The sequence below is a fragment of the Orcinus orca genome, chromosome 17 (assembly GCF_937001465.1).
Source record: "Orcinus orca chromosome 17, mOrcOrc1.1, whole genome shotgun sequence".
Lineage (NCBI taxonomy): Eukaryota > Metazoa > Chordata > Mammalia > Artiodactyla > Delphinidae > Orcinus > Orcinus orca.
Genome location: NC_064575.1, coordinates 14,372,907 through 14,389,378, shown reverse-complemented (window position 1 = coordinate 14,389,378; position 16,472 = coordinate 14,372,907). Strand labels below are relative to the sequence as shown.

Sequence of the window (16,472 nt, the reverse complement as noted above, 5' to 3'; positions counted from 1 at the left end):
TCAACCCCAAGCAGAGTCCTTCCTTGTCTCTCCATTGGCTCAAGAGTAATCTTGAAAGTGCCAGGTCTGGGGAGGTAAGGAGCTTGTGCTGCAACGCTTCCATCATTGAGATGGCTTTGCTACAAACAAAATAAACCAAATAAACAAAGTAGTCTATTGAACCAAATAATGTCTTAGTGATGTAGGTGACATATTTCAGCCCAAGCTTTTTATATGGATGTGAACCTATAAAACAAATTTTTTTGGAGCATGAGCTGGTCTAAAAAGACTCATGAGCATGAGTTTGAGTTTTACTAGAGTAATGGGTCCAAACACCTCAGCATGAAGCACCACAATACCCATGATCGGACCCCTGACTAAATCTGCAGATTCCCTGGATTCAACATTCCAGCACCAACCGAAACCAGTTCCCCGTCCCCTGGCTCTCACATAGTCTGCTCTCCAGTGCTCTTCCCTTCTGAAATGTCCTTCCACACCTCCTGCTCTTTTTTTTTTTTTTTCTTTTTTTTTTTGCGGTGCGTGGGCCTCTCACTGTTGTGGCCTCTCCCGTTGCGGAGCACAGGCTCCGGACGCGCAAGCTCAGCGGCCATGGCTCACGGGCCCAGCCGCTCCGCGGCATGTGGGATCTTCCCGGACCGGGGCACGAACCCGTGTCCCCTGCATCGGCAGGTGGACTCTCAACCACTGTGCCACCAGGGAAGCCCCCTGCTGATTCTTTAAAAGTCACACCAATCAACATCATCTTTGTAAAAGTTCCTTTGACTTTCACTGGGGAAAATTACTTGGGCCTCAATTCTGTCACTTAATCACAACACACTTCTGTTTTTTGCAGGTGTTATATACTGTTAAGAAAATTAATCTGTTGTTTTGGTCTGTTTCCTTGGACTAGGAACTCTTCCAGGGCAGCAGGATATTAACCTTCTTCATTTTGGTATCACTAGTGTTCAGCACAGCATGCAATACACGGTAAATGCTCAAAAATCCAAGGCACTGAATCAAAGATGAAAAAAGGGAGTAAATGGAAAAGCCCTAAAATTGAAAGAAACTGCTATTTTCAGACACTGTGCTAGGTACTTTACATATATTATTTCCTTTTAGTCCTTTCAACAATCCTCTCCTTGGGGTAAGTAGTATTGGTCTCCTTTTGTAGAGGTGAAACCTGAGGTTGAAAATCTGCAAGATCTTGCTGCTGGTCGCATAACCACGTAATGGCAAAACCAAGCCTCCGATCCAGATCCCGTCACAGTCTGCGTTCTTTCTGCCATGACTGAGTAGGCTTTGGAGGCTAACGTTGAGATTATGTGGCTTATCTTTGTAACAAAATTAGCTAGATTATAGAATTTTAGTATTGACAGCTCACTTTTAAATTTAGGGGGAAAACCAAGTAGAATCCAGTCTTATTTCCAACTTTAATTATGCCTTAGAATTTCTTGGAAGCCACAGAGAATTTTAAGTGGAAATCTCATTTAAAGGGAATCTTAAAAATAGACCCACTTTTATAATGGTTCCCATGTTTGTTGAATAAATAATGAATAAATAGCTCTATTGCATTCTGAAATTTGATATGAAATCTTTCCACTTGGTCTATTTTGGGTATTACACCATCATGTAAGATACTGAACACTGGAGAGTTACAACAAATGTGAGTTTCGGATGATTAAATATATATATATATGTATATTTAATTAAATATATACATACATTTGGGTATCCTGAACTCTTTTATACACACACACACACACACACACACACACACTGGTATACACACATTACGTGTGGTTTTCATAGCTATTCATCTAAAGATAAAGGCAATCAAACTCAATGGATTCATCATAGCACTTAACGACACTAAAAGTGAGAGGCCTTGCTTTTCTACATTACTGTCAATTTATATTTCTTAGTTTTCTTACCTGAAATAAAGACTAATTTTCTATATCTCATAGTACACCAACTTATAATCACGGTTTTATAAATGCAAATTGAACAACTACCCAAAATAGAACTTTATTTTCTCGGCTTATTCATTTAGTGAATCATACTTTCTAAATGTTCAGAAATTGTATCTCTCTTAGTGTTACCCTAGAGTTTTAAATTCACCTTTTGTTGAGAGACAATTTCTCAAAGCCATGAGCATCACCCCTGAGAAAAACACTCTTGTTAATTCAGCATCCCTTACAGACACATAGTTCAATAACAGAGCTTGGGGGTTTGCCAGTGCTTAAGAAGTTTGTGCCCATGTTCCTTTAATATTTAGACCCTTCAGCTATGCAGTGATAAACTTAGGAAGAATTCACATGTCCACTCTAGTTACAGTGTTTTGCAGGGTTTACACAAGCCAGTGCAAGTTTCAAGCCTACGCCAAAAAATGGGATTTATTTCATAGTGTGAAAAGAAAATTCCAGCAACTATATTTGCCTGAAACTGTGAGCACTGAAAGCAGAGAAATTGAAGCTGGAAGTAGCTGCATCGTTTCTGGATGTCTCACAAGCCAGGTGAATAACCAAGACTCCTTTGCAGGGCAAGATGTGTGTGTGAGTGGAGAACAGTCAGCCAGCACCAGGACCGGGACACGGGGAAAGGGGCAGTTTCAGCACTTCCTCTTGGTGCTATTTTGTTAATAAGTGAATTATCAACAGAAACCTCTTTCCCTTCCTATTACTTTTAGGAGGGGCCCAATCTGGGTGGAGGACTTTAGCCAGAAACACATTTCCCATCATGGCAGCGTCTGAGTGCGGGAACCCATTCCCGCGAATAAATACGATGAAATGGACAAGAGCAGTAAGGAAACTTTGTTTTCCTCCTTTGGAAAGAAAAAGCAGAGCATCATACTTACAAAAGTCGCCTTTAAAATCTTCTCTGGAGAACAAGCTCTGGGAACTGGGAGCTTGCGGAGGAGCAGAGATAAGGTGGGAGCGGGGCTTCCTTCCTCCTTCTGGGGGCGAGAGTCATTGTTCCTTATCTCCCTGACCTCCGGGCGCAAGGGGCCGGGAAGGCCCGGCCTCTGACCCCCTCGGCCCTCCCTCCTGGTCTCGGCGCCTCGGGTCGGGGTTTCCTATTAGCCGCTCCAGCCGCCCAGCCTGACACGGGCCCGGGGATGCATTAAGGCCAGTCTGTGAAGTGCTTGCGAGATGCAGAGGGTTATATAAGCCCGCGTATTATTATAATAACACACCCCCATAGAACCAAGGCTGCCAGACAAACAAAAGGCAGTTCCAAGAAGGGGAGGGGCAGAGGCAGAAGTTACACTGGGGGTAAATTTCGGGACACTGCTGAACTGGCTGGAAAAAAAGGCAACTCAATACGTGTATGCAAACCTCGGCAAACAAACTGAGCTGCAGCTGGCTGGCCGGCCACGCGGGGGGGGGCTCCTCGGAGGGAGGGGCAGTAGAGGGGGTAGGCAGGGCTTCCAGGCTGCGGTCCCGGCTCCCCCTTCCCCGGCACCCGGCACAGTAGCCGCCCGTGGCGGGATGGAGTGGATGAGGAAGATGTGGTATTTGGAAAGGCAGACGTTCCAGAGACCAAGTGCTTAGTAAACACGGATGTTTCCTAGACTCAGACCAGGTGCTTCTGTTGCTTTGCTTTCGTCCTGGTCTCTTGTTTTCCTAATGATGGTTTTCGGGGGAGTTCCCTGGGCCGGGGCCGAACCCTCTATGTGCATCCTCTATTTTCAATCTCTGTGGGCCCCCGCTTTTTTTCTCTGTGGGAGCAAGACACCCAGCCAGACTGTTCTTTAGGCCAGAGCTTGGGTCTGAGAAAGTTCTGGTTCACTCTGAGCACCCATCCTCCCTGCGACCCTCCCTCCCCCATCCTGCTACCTCCAGTTTTCTTAGATTATTTTCCTGCCCTGTTCCTGGCCCCGCTGCCCAACATGTGAGGAGCTTCATCCTCCTGGCATTCGTGGCTTCCACGTGTCACCCCACTAATTACCCGCTTCCCATCCTACTGCCCCTCACCTACTCCAGCTCATGAGAATATGAATCATTCTCTAAAGAAGGCCTTTCCGTTCCTTCCCCTACCACCCTTCCTCACATCCTCTCCCTCAGCCTGGAATGTCCTCACTCCCGTTTCCTTCAAAGCACAGTTCAGATCCCATCTTCTCCACAAGATTTCCCCAATTTCCCTTCTTTTCTCCCCATTGACCCGGCACGTAATTCTTCATGTGCGTCTGGTTTCGTAAGTCTGGGGTCCTGTGTGGTTCTCCGGGGTGGCCTAGGACAGGCACTTCGTGAGTGTTGAAGAAATTCAGCTGACAGCCGACGTGGTGTCACCTGGGCCATCAGTCTTAGAGTGGGGGGGCCGCATGTAACCTCCGTGGGCTCAGGTGAAAGCCCGTGTTGATGGGCTCTTGAAGCTGTGCAGTGGGCCCAGGAGGGTTTGTGATAGGCATTACTTTGGGGTATTGGAAATTTTCATAAATTAAAAAAAAAGAAAAGAAAAGAAAGAAAGCTTTACAAAAAGTGGAGAGGAATGTCTAACCTTGAGTCATATTCCTTTAGGACATGTGTTCATGAGGGTACCAGGAACTGTGGCCTCTACTGAGTTCCTGCTACTGCACATCAGGAGACCTCTGAAGTGGACCTTACTTCCTAGAAGGCCAGAAGAATTCCCGAAAGGTGAGCTTTTCAGAAACCACAGACTTCTGGGATGTGTTTTGTGAGAGAACTTCTCCACTGTGGAAAGAACAGAGACTATCACAACAGCAGCTCCACGTGAGAACAATAGCTCTCTGGTGACTTACGATATGGGGTGAAGTACAGAACGCGAGCTGTCAGGTGTTGAATTTCTGTGGCTAAGCGTTCAAGCGTTCTTCGGGACGTTCCCGTTAGTCTCTGGTGAAAGCCGTGTGCTGTCGATGCCACCTGTGGTGGTTGGGTGGACTGTGATGCCCTTTAAGAGACTTGGGGTGTGTCGACATGCTCTCCCATGCACACAGAATGTTCAGTGAATTAGAAGAAGTTTCCTGCTTCCACTAATTTGGAACAATAAAAACGGATTCAGGTTCTAAGGAGGAATTTTGGCCTCCAGTTCTTGAGGTCTGGGCTTCAGGAAGGACAGCGGTCTCATTGCAATTCCGTTGTTCACATGTAAGATCTGTCTTTTTGTTCTGCTCAAGTCTGAGCCATAACCATTGTTATTGCTACCATGTGTGAGTCCCGGCTAGGTGTCAGGCACTGGCTAGATGTTTTACACGCATTCTTAACATAGCGATTGTCCTAAAATAGAGCTGTTTAAAAAAAAAAAAAAATCTTCATTTCTCAGATGGGAAAACTGGTCATACAGCTTAGGAAGTGACAGAACTAGTATTTGAATCTAAGTCTGTCTGTGATTTTTCCATTCTGCTGAAAGCTGGAAGAAACCTGAGAATCTCATCTGCTAGTTTTCAGTCTGGGTTCCGAGGAGCAGTAGACTTCCAAGGAAGTGCTTCAGGAATTTGGGGTTGGTGGGGGCGGGGGGATAGGGAGGGAGCAAATGTGAGGAAGAGACCAAGTCACCTGGGCTTGGGTGCCATTCACTGGATTCAAACAAAGAAGCTTCATTTCCGTCTGTTTAATAGAGTGACTTTAGACTTTGTTTAAAACAAGGGCTTTGCTACTAAAAAAAAATTATTTTGAAACTCTAGAACTCGTTTAAATTCTTCATTAAAAAGGTATACAGCTTGAGGTTCAGAGAGATTAAATGCCTTGCCCAAGATTTTATAACAGGCCCAGGATTAACTTCAGATGTCCAAGCTCTGCCTGGAACCCCAGGTCTCCCTGAGTCCTTTATCTCCCCAGTGGTTAAATTGCAGGGAGAGTGAGAGAAAGTCTGACCTGACTGTGTTTCCTGACAGTATTCTTCTTGAAAACTGAAGGCAGGCATACTCTTGACTTTGGCTTGATAGACCATTTTCTGTCTCTTTGGCTCGGAGTCTAAATTAGTCAACATTCACCTCGTGGCAAATGAAGATCAAATGAGGAGTAAATATGTAATCTGTCTGGATGATTTAGGGCTCTCGTCCTCTTTTCATTCAAATCAAAGCAAGTAGCAGAGGATACTTCCGCGTGAATCATCTAGCTGACATAGCCTTGGCCTGAGAGTACTCCTGCTAGAAAACTGCTTATGCCCCCATGGTTATCAGTCCAATCAAAAGTGACTCTTTTCACAGGAGACACCATAGGTGTGGCGAAGACATTACTCATAGGTGTGGCGAAGACATGACTCTTAAGGGGGTCAGTATAGCCAAGGGGAAGTGAGTGTCCTGCAAGTCCACATAGCTTGCACGGCTTGTAAAGTCTAAGATTTCACATGCTGCTTTGACATCTTTGAGCCTCACGGGGCCCCGAAGGGCTGTGAGTTCCCCTGCTTTTATCTGCAGTGCTCCCACCGAAGTGGGAAAGGCTCCCCCAGTGGTTAGGTCCCCGATAGCGGGGCATCATCACTCCACCTGGGCCTCATCCTAATAGGTTTCACTCCCCTGCCAGCCCACACAGTCATTGCAACAGGCCAATCACATCGTCCCTGGGAACCAGGGTACCACTTACCATCTTGTTACTACAGAGCCTGCTCCCCAGAGCTCCTTCTTTTTTTAAAACTAATTTTTATTGGAGTAGAGTTGCTTTACAATGTTGTGTCAGTTTCTTGCTGTACAGCAAAGTGAATCAGTCATACTTATACATATCCCCTCTTTTTTGTATTTCCTTCCCATTTAGGTCACCACAGATCATTGAGTAGAGTTCCCTGTGCTATATAGTAGGTTCTCATTAGTTATCTATTTTATACATAGTAGTGTATATATGTCAGTCCCAATCTCCCAATTCAACCCACCCCCGTGCTTGGTAACCATGTTTGTTCTCTACATCTGTGACTCCATTTCTGCTTTGCAGATAAGTTCATCTCTACCATTTTTCCAGATTCCACATATAGGCGATATTACACGATATTTGTTTTTCTCTTTTAGACTTAACTTCACTCTGTATGACAATGTCTAGGTCCATCCACGTCTCTGCAAATGGCACTATTTCATTCCTTTTTATGGCTGAGTAATATTCCATTGTATATATGTGCCACATCTTCTTTATCCATTCCTCTGTAGGTGGACATTTAAGTTGCTTCCATGTCCTGGCTATTGTAAATAGAGCCCCCCAGCTCCTTCTTGTTCCCTCTGTTCCCAAATGTGCCTCTGTGTTGCCCATTGTGGCACGAAGTGTCTGCTTCCCCTGGGTCATTAGTGTATGTGACTAGTATAAACTGTTCTTGATCCCCTGTGTCCCAAGTCAGATGTCCTATGTTTGGTCATCCCAGAACCCTAGGGCAGGAGTCCCTCCCTCCCCCACGGGGTGAAGAGGAGGCGAACAAAACAATGACCAGACGTTAATGCTAATACGAAATGGAATTTTCAGAGAACTAGTGCCAAATATCACATCCTTTGGAGTTTCGCTAAGCATTAGGCTATTGGCAAATAGAAATGACTTTTAACTGAAATTAGCCAGAACTGACCTAATAAACTGACCTTTATTAATTTCAAGGCCCCTGAGCTTTCCCATCTGCCCTTTTTAATTTTTACCATTCTCACCTGGAGATTTTTGCAAGCAACAGCATCATTCTCTTTCCTGAGACGGCTTAACTGTAGTCCTGCCCAAAGGCAAAGGAATCAGAAGATGACCCTGCCATGCCTGTCATTTAAATCTTTACTAACAGCATTCTTTCAGAACAATGTAGCAGAAAGAATTTTTCGCATCTCTACAGACAAGAGATTATAATAAGCAGATTTTTTTTCCATCTGAAACATCCCAATATTAATGTACAATATTCTCAGCCCTAGAAACAAAGCCTTCGATGTAATTTCTTTCCCTGTTCCTGAGATTTACAATAGGCAGGTCGTGTTTGTACTAGATTTTGGCTTGAAATTAATCTTCTTTTCTCCTCAGCATTTCTGTAGAATCCATGCACTTCATTATTTAGTCATTTCCAAGTATTAAATGCCTGTCATTTTTGAACAATGATCTAATCTTCCCTTTATGGGTGGAGAAACTGAGTTGTGAAACTTGCAAATCATCGCCAGGACACAGATCATTCTAAAGTTTGTGGCTACCCGTGGAAATGCTTTTCTTCCACACATCTTAGATTACAAAATAAAATTGTAAATTGTCTCAGAAGCAGCAAGTATGACATCCTCCAGTTATTAGAAAGCATTCATTAAAAGCTCATTTGCATTTTGCCTTACGAGAGAAGCTTTATGGAGTAAATAAATACATTCAAACTCCACCACCAACCTCAACACAGGCTGTGCTGGAATCACGTCCCCTGTCTCTGGACTGTGCCTCATACAGATCAAAATATATTCTTAGTTCCGTTGGACAAGGGTTCATTTGAACCACATCTGGTGCTCATCAAACCTCTATTTTAGGAGTGGGGAATTCTTTTTCAGAGATACATTATGTCTGGAAGGTCTATGGCAGCAAACAGTCCTCATTAAATTTCACAACATTTTACCCACATATATACAGTACTCGCTTTTATGTGATTACGGGGCCCAGGCAAAACCCTGCGCGGTCACTTCAAAGAATTCCTCACTTGACTAATTCTAAAGAGTAAATTGATTTTCTCATCATTTGTTGTGTTTGACAATAGAAAGGCTGACACAGCAACATTGCTAAAATGACATCTCCTTTCTATTCAAGGGGAAGGAATTCGTGTTAATATTCTTAATGACTGGCATCTTTATGAGAAATGTGAAATCATTTATCCTCAGCAATAACCTGCCGAGGATTAAAAAGTACTTGGTACTTAGAACGGAAGTCATCTGTCAGGAAAAATTATTTAGACGGATGCAAATGAACTGAATAAATTGGCTTCCTAATTATGGTGTGTATATTCAAGTTTGTTAAAATTGGTTTGAGCTGAAGAATTTGGAGAGGATCTTTCAAGAAGTGGTCTGACATTCTGCTGGAGGAAAAGATAACACGTTCGTTTGATAAACTCCTTTCATATTTCCTAAGGATTCCTGGAAATGATTTAAGAAGCAAGGGCATGTAAATCAAGAGAAAACGCATTAAGTAAGCGCACGTATGTCTTGCTAATTTGGAACAACGGTCATAATGCCTCATGGAAAACACCAAACAGCGTGTTCATCTTGATGCCCTAGATTCTAAATAACCCATAGTGTTTTCCATGGGGGTTTGTTTCAACCCTCTCAGGGCCGGCTTGGGCATTAACCCAACGGAACACGTCTAAGGCAGCCCTTAATGAACTATGTAGAGACCAGTCTGTATTCTGTAGGAGCTGTCCCACTCTTGATGGGCGTGGTGTTGCACACCAGTTAGCAAGTCTTTATTGGAATCTCAGTCTTCTCTGCCTCACTAGCTTGATAGCAAACCTTCATTTAGCTCTTTACCAAAAAGCCTAGTAAATTGTGGGAAGAAGCACTTTACTGGCATTGGCAGTTGAATGAGTCTGGAAAAAAAAGGGTGTAAATTGTAGGCAAATGTAAACTCCCTCATGTAATTAATGATGAGGTTTTACTGTTTAGCATTTATGTAGAACTTTCTTTTGAGAAAAAAAAATCGGCGTTGATTTCTGAAGACAAACTGACATGGGTCCAAATCCTAGCTCTACAGGTGTGTAATTTTTTTTTTTTAATTTTTAGTCTTCTAACTAGAATGACTAGTACAGGAATAATGAAGTCAGAAAGTGAACAGCAGTGTATAGCACGTGGTCGGTACTCAGTATCATTCAGTTTCTCCCTCCTTTTCTGGCTCTTTTAGGGTGTTCGTGTCCTAATCACTAGTTCAGTATTATTTGCCCTGAGTCAGTAAAAAACATTCCTTTCTTCAGTGAGCACGAACTAAGCGGTGACCCTGGCAATAGCTGCTTAGGTTCCTGTATTTAAATATAAATATTAAATGATATAAAGAGATAACAGTAAGGGTCTCTTTAAAAAGACAATGACTGATAATTATTAATAATAACCTGAATGTTATTGTTGTGACTTCAGCCCTGGAGACAAACAGTTATTCAGGGCATCTGGTCAACTCAAGCTGTTAGGGTTGGTGTAAGAAATCCAAAGAAAGCTTTTTCTTTCTTTGATGCCGAATCCAGTTTGCCCCCTCCAGTCTTTTTGTGAGCAGGCGGAGGAAAAAATGGCAAATGCAGGGCTTCCCTGGTGGCGAAGTGGTTGAGAGTCCGCCTGCCGATGCAGGGGACACGGGTTCGTGCCCCGGTCCGGGAAGGTCCCCCATGCCGCGGAGCGGCTGGGCCCGTGAGCCATGGCCGCTGAGCCTGTGCGTCCGGAGCCTGTGCTCCGCAACGGGAGAGGCCACAACAGTGAGAGGCCCGCGTACCGCAAAAAAAAAAAAAAAAAAAAGGCAAATGCAAAAACATATATACTAGAGAGCAGGGGCTGGGCAGAGCACAGGAGCACAGACTGGGCAGAGAAGATGAGGAGAAAGCAGAGGCGTGGGGGACATAGCTGACCGCGGGGCTGAAGTCTCTGAGGGTTGCTGATAGAGGATGTGCTGAGCCCAAGACAGGAAAAAGCCTCGTTTTGCAGAATCTGCAAGTACCCGTGTCTGGGGCTGGCAAGTGCATTAGTAAGAAGAACCAGAGATTAAGAGCCCAAGCCTGAGGCAAGGGTGATGGACAGCAGGAGGAGTGATAATGGGCAACGCCTGAAAGGAACTGCTTTAATGCTATAAACCGGTGCCAAGTGGAGAAACCTGAGACTCGATGTGTGATTGACTTCCACGAATGCACTTTTTACCCTGAAATTCCCTGACATTGCAGTCAAGTTAAGCTGTGCACTTAAGGTGTCTGTGTGCTGGGGGGCGGTGCACGGGGTAGGACAAAGGTCATATTACTAAAGCAGGAAGGAGGCAGGAGAATGTTGTCCTCTTGGCTCACCTAACTCTTCTTGTTTGAGGAAAAATGGATACAAGTGAATATTATTGGAAACTGGTGTGGGAAGAAACCACAAAAGGGACAGCTGGAATCGTGGGCTGGAAGAAAGGAGGTGGAAAAGTATATCCCCTGTATCCTGCCACTTCCCTTGACCTCACGTCTTCCCTGACTGGTCCCTTCCTGCATCGTCAGCCGGTACCTGCGAGGGCACCTTACATAGTAAGTCAGCTGTGTTCACCTTTTATCCTGACTGCTTATAGCAAAGGGAAAAATCATGGACTCCCAGCAGTAAGACTGAGTATGACTTTTGTCACAGAGACAGGAGATTATCCAAAAAAGGTTATCCAGACAGTTGAAATCTGTCAGATTATTGACAGAGCAGTTCAAGTTTCCAAAAGCTGGCTTAAAAATTTTTTAAAGTGAAATTTGGTTTCTTTACATTTTTTTTCCCCTGGCTTTGAAACTCTGTTTTGCTTTAAAGCGGAGGTTTGGCAAATTGAACCAACTCAATTTTTAGGTCTTGTATTTAAGTATTTAGATCATGACGTCTTAGAAGCTTTTTAATAGAGAACTCCAAACATCATTTATTCATTTAACAAACATTTACTGAATGCTTAATGTGTGCCAGGGGTTGCTGCTGATACAAATAGGATGTGGTACCTGCTTTTTCAAACACATGCTTTTCCATACAAACTGTGTTCCTGGAAAGAATTCTCTCGATTGCAGAAGTGAAAGATCACTGAATATATGGAAAAGAAATTGACTAAAATATCAACTGAGCTTAAAGGAAAAAAGGGAAAATGTGGAATAGGACAGTTTAATTAATGGTAGGAGTTCGGAGTGGTCCAGGTCCTGCCTTAACCCCTGTAGTTCTACACATCAGTCAAGTTAGTCAGACTCTTAGACATGTTTCCTTGTTTGTATGATGGGGACCATGAGAACTGCATGTCATAGAGATGTTGAACAAATTAAATTAGATAATGTATATAAAGCACTTACTTGCACACAGCAGGTACGTATTCAATAAACCTTAGCTGTTATTATGTATAATATTAGTAAATAAAACACAGGCATCTTTTTCAGTCATTTAGTTTTGTTCTTTAAGAGAATGTTATTTTTTTCTATTACTAAATAAAGCATGAGCCCTAGAATTTTCAGCTATGGTCATTAGGAGTATAAAAGGCATTGGAATGTCAAGGGCATAAATTGGAAAGAGTACTGGTTCTGGAATTTTAGGACCTGAGTATCTCTCTGCAGAATATGACTGCCATTTAATAGCTATGAACAATAATGATACAAGTAACCTCCACAGCCTGTTTCTTAATCTGTAAAATGGGTCCAGTAATGCCTGTGCTATCTACTTCATCCAAAGAGTTATGAGGATCAAATAAAATAGGATTGTAAAAATGATTTGAAATGGGTAATATGATATATAAATAAAAGTTACAGCTAAATTATGAGTTTTCCCTGAGCTATGGTACTGATGACTGACTGGCAAAAAATGTAATTGTGGTTTATAAATATTTTAGGTGGAAATTACTTTTCAGTTTATACAGGAATAGATTATAGGTTTGGAGGAAGTGTGGAGAACTAGAGACCTGGATTGTAATCAGCTCTATTAGCATATGCAAATTATTTAACTCCCGTGTCTCTGTATCTTCTATAAAAAAGTTTGTATTTGAAAATAATTACAAAGAAAAAATCTAAGGTTTGGAGAATTGATCTAACTTACAGAAAAGTTGCACAAATAATAGAAAAAACACTTGTATATCATTTACTCAGATCCATATATTGCTAATAGTTTGCCCAGTCTTTTTATCAAGTGGTCACTCACTTTCTCTTTCTATGTATTTATGTATGTTTGCATGTATATATTTTGTTTGTTCTTCCTTGAATTCAATGAAAGTTGCATACCTCATGGTCTTATAACCCTAAATATCTTTCAGTGACACAGGTACTTAGTTGGGTGACGTGCTCCACAGGGTGGTAAAAATCAAATGAAATGTTGGAAAGCACTTTGGAAAGTATAAATTGTTATATAAAATTAAAAGTTTCATAAATTGGGAAAAATCAAATTTCATAAAACATCAGAGGAATTACTAAGGAAGGACAAACTAAGGAAGTCCATTTTCAATGTGTATAAGAAGCTAAAGATTGAGCAAACTTAGGAGTCTCTGTGATGAGTGAGGGAAACGAGAAAGATGCTCTCGAGTTATATTACTTCTGGAAGGACCTGCGTCCTTTTTTTGTGTTGTTTTTTTATTTTTAACAGTTTGCCATTTTATGTGGTCTCTTTGGTGGAGATCGTGATCATGTTTGAGAAAAAATCATCGAAACTCAAGGGCAGTTGCTGCTCAGAGGCAGAACAAAAGAGCTGTAAAGAGTTTGGGAAGAGTTCAGCTTTATTTCTACTGGTCCTCCCTTTGAGTAGTGAAAATGACCTGCTTTATTTTCATTATAAACAACAGTTGAGATACAAATAAGAAATAGGAAAGCATGTTTTATAGAAGTGGTCAATATATAGGCTTAGTTGAAAATAGTATGAACAAAGTATTCTTAAGGACCAAAGACATAATTTTTCATAGAATCCGTTTCCAGCACTCGCTGTGATTAAGGTTTAGCTATATGAAAAACAGGTAATTATTCTGCCAAATTACCTCTACCTTGACAATAGAATTCTCCCTTTCATCAGCAGATGTAATACTGGTAAGCCTGATTTCTTTATAATAATAACCAGGTTTCCAGTCACACCCTCCAGTGAACTGAAATATAGCCAATAACTTAACAATCTGAATGCAAATACTCTTTTTCCTGTGGCATATTTCTTTCATTGCTCTGAAAATTATAATGGCTTTCTTTAGGTACTTATAACAACAAAAAGAAATCTAGGACATGTTTTGAAAACAAAACTATTTTTTCAAAAAAATCAAAACCACACTTAAGGATTCTAAGTTAATCTTTTATTTTGAATTATTAAATTGTTATTCTCAATAGTGCAAGATGAAAAATGTAAGTTAATGGTTATGAAAGACATTTATAATCCAACAATGATTAATTTTACTTCCTTTACAAATAGATCAGTTTTAGACATAAATTATGTAGGTATATAATGGTATATACACTCACATAATTTATAAAGCTGTGAAGAATATGGCTCTTATACTTCTCTTGGGAAAAGTCCAGTACCTGGGGACATATTTAAATGTTTATTTCTCAATGAGGTGACATCACTGAGGGACAGCCCAACTGATGTAAGGCAACAGGTTTCCCTAATGTAATATATTTGTAATCACTTGAAGCGTGAAGCAGTGAAGTAGGAGCTAGAAGCCATGAGTTCTAACACTGATTAGCTCTCTAGAATCCTATCTCAGATTCAGTTTTCTGGTGTGCAGAAATGCCATATTTGCTTTGCTTACCCAAAGATTGCAAGTTCCAATGATTTAACTCAAGGGAAAATGTTTTGAGGGAGTGATGGTAAATACTGTCATCATTGCCTGGGTAGCATTCTTTCGGCAAAAGTTAAAAAGTGCCTTTACAAACAAGGCTCTTGATAACAAAGCTACAGACTTTTGAATCAGTGCTTGGGTATTTCTGGTAGAATGGATTTTCCGCAAAGAATACATCTAAACAGTAAATGCTTTTGCTGGTATTTGTTCCAGTCCCAAGAATTCTCTGCAGTCCCTGATTTTTCATCATGGCACTAGCAAGAGGGGCCATGGGAGAGCTGGGTTCATAGCTCCACGTTCTCCTTAGTTCTAGTGTACAACTGACGCATGAACTCCGGTTAATCCTGGTAGAATTTTACTGCCTTATATTTTTGATAAAGCCTGGCCTATAGAACTATCTCTGGTAAGAATGAGTTTTAGGATTCTTAGGCAGGCTTCAGTTTCCTCAGATGTAAAATGAGGGATTTTACGTAGATGATCTCTAAGGTATATCTCTAATATTCTGTACTTCTATGATATTTTCCGTGCCTTTCCTGGGAAATCTAGCCTTAATTCTGATTATTTAAGAAAACTACATGACATAATATCTGGTAGCTTTGACAGAATGTGTGGTAATTTCCTCTTTCTTCTAAGTGATTTAAAGCCTCTCATCTCACTGGCAAATTGTCCTACAAATAAGAATGTGATTTTGAGCCAATGAATTTTTACAGTCAAATCCCACGACAAAAAACAAACAAAACCCGCCCCAAAAAACAGTATGATTTACTGTGGAGTTTACAGGGCATTTTAGTTTATGATATGCAGCAGATAGTGGACACTTTCATTCAGGTGGGACGGGTCTATCTAGCACTGTCCTTAAAATTCTGGTCTTGCCGTAGTTTTACATGTCCTTAAAAATGGAATTGTCACAATCACCTCAGTTCAGCTCTCAAGAGAAATTAATTGATAGCATAGACTCCTGCATGGCTGGCGTGTGAGTGACACCCAGCTCTACAATTTCGCATCTAATCAAGGAAGATGGGAATTCTAGTTGGCCTATTGTCTATTTGAATCTGTTTCTGGATGGAATCCAGCTGGCTCAAATGTAGCCCTGGGACAGTGATGTGGGCAGAAGAAGGAAAAAAATTAAGCCAGAAAACTGGTGCATGGGACAGTGCTTTCCACATTGTCAAGAGAATTGCCTGGTGTAGCTGTGAATTTACTTTTGATTAGTTTCCTGAAATTTCTCAGCAACTAAAATGCAATTTTCTATCCCAATTATCCTTGATTATTCTGGCTCTGACTATATAATGAAGACCTATATATCAGATATACCATCGTGAAGCTATGCTTGATAGATGCAGAGGTTTAAAACTTAACTTCTACCTTATTGTTTCTAATAGTAAAGAGAGGGAGCAATATTAAAAATCTATGAAGAATAGCAAGAAATGCAAAACTGGACCTAATTAAGAGCTAAAATTATACGGCAACATTTTAAGTGGTAAGAGATCACCTATGAGAAGGAAATTATTAACAGTTGGTGTAGCTAGGAAAAGAAAGTTCCGTGGAAGTAAGGGGGTAATTTTTCTTCAAGGACGGGTGAGATGTGGACATTCACAACCATAATAGGAGGGCAGTCCGAGCCCAGAAAACAGTATGAGCAAATCCTTAGTAGCAGAAGTAAGCGATGTAAATTTAGGAGATGCTGGACCAGCTTAGGAAGAGCAGAAAGCACATTGGGGAAAGGGGATGGTTGTAGTGGAAAAGATGATGTGGGTCCTTAAAGGCTGGTGTTTCATTTAGGCTGGATGCTGTAGGAAACTGGAAGATGGCTGTTTTAGAGCAATGGAAGGGCAGGATGAAAACAGTGCTAAAGGAAGATGAGTTTAACAGTGATATGTAAGATGAATGGGAAGAAGAAAGATAAAGTGTAAGCTCCGTTTAGAAGCAAGAGGTGACGCAGAACTGGATTAAAGTCCTTCCCTGTTACCCCCACCATCGTTTTTAGTTTTAAGGAGAATGTTTTATTTATTTAGACTGGTCTTAAGGGAAGAGCAGAGTTTTCCAGTTAAGGAGAATAATGTAATCTAGATGGAGAGAATGGCAGAATAAAGGTTAAAAGGTAGTGGGTGGCATGCTCCTGAAAGGTTAATTTGCTCAATATCTCACTGT

At 41.5% G+C, this 16,472-nt stretch overlaps 1 protein-coding gene across 7 annotated transcripts in view; it reads right to left on the bottom strand.

Moving 5' to 3' along the window:
- SULF1 (sulfatase 1) overlaps nucleotides 1-16,472 on the bottom strand; it is a 162,582-nt gene that overhangs the window by 134,515 nt on the left and 11,595 nt on the right. For 2 of the 7 annotated variants that reach the window (XM_033437542.2, XM_033437547.2), the window contains exon 1: nucleotides 2,834-3,113. The exons of 4 other annotated variants lie outside the window; for them this stretch is intronic. The gene's annotated coding sequence lies outside the window, so the exon portion shown is untranslated. Of the gene's footprint in view, nucleotides 1-2,833; nucleotides 3,114-16,472 lie in introns of those variants that run through there. One more of the 7 variants, XM_049700458.1, reaches the window with a different exon arrangement.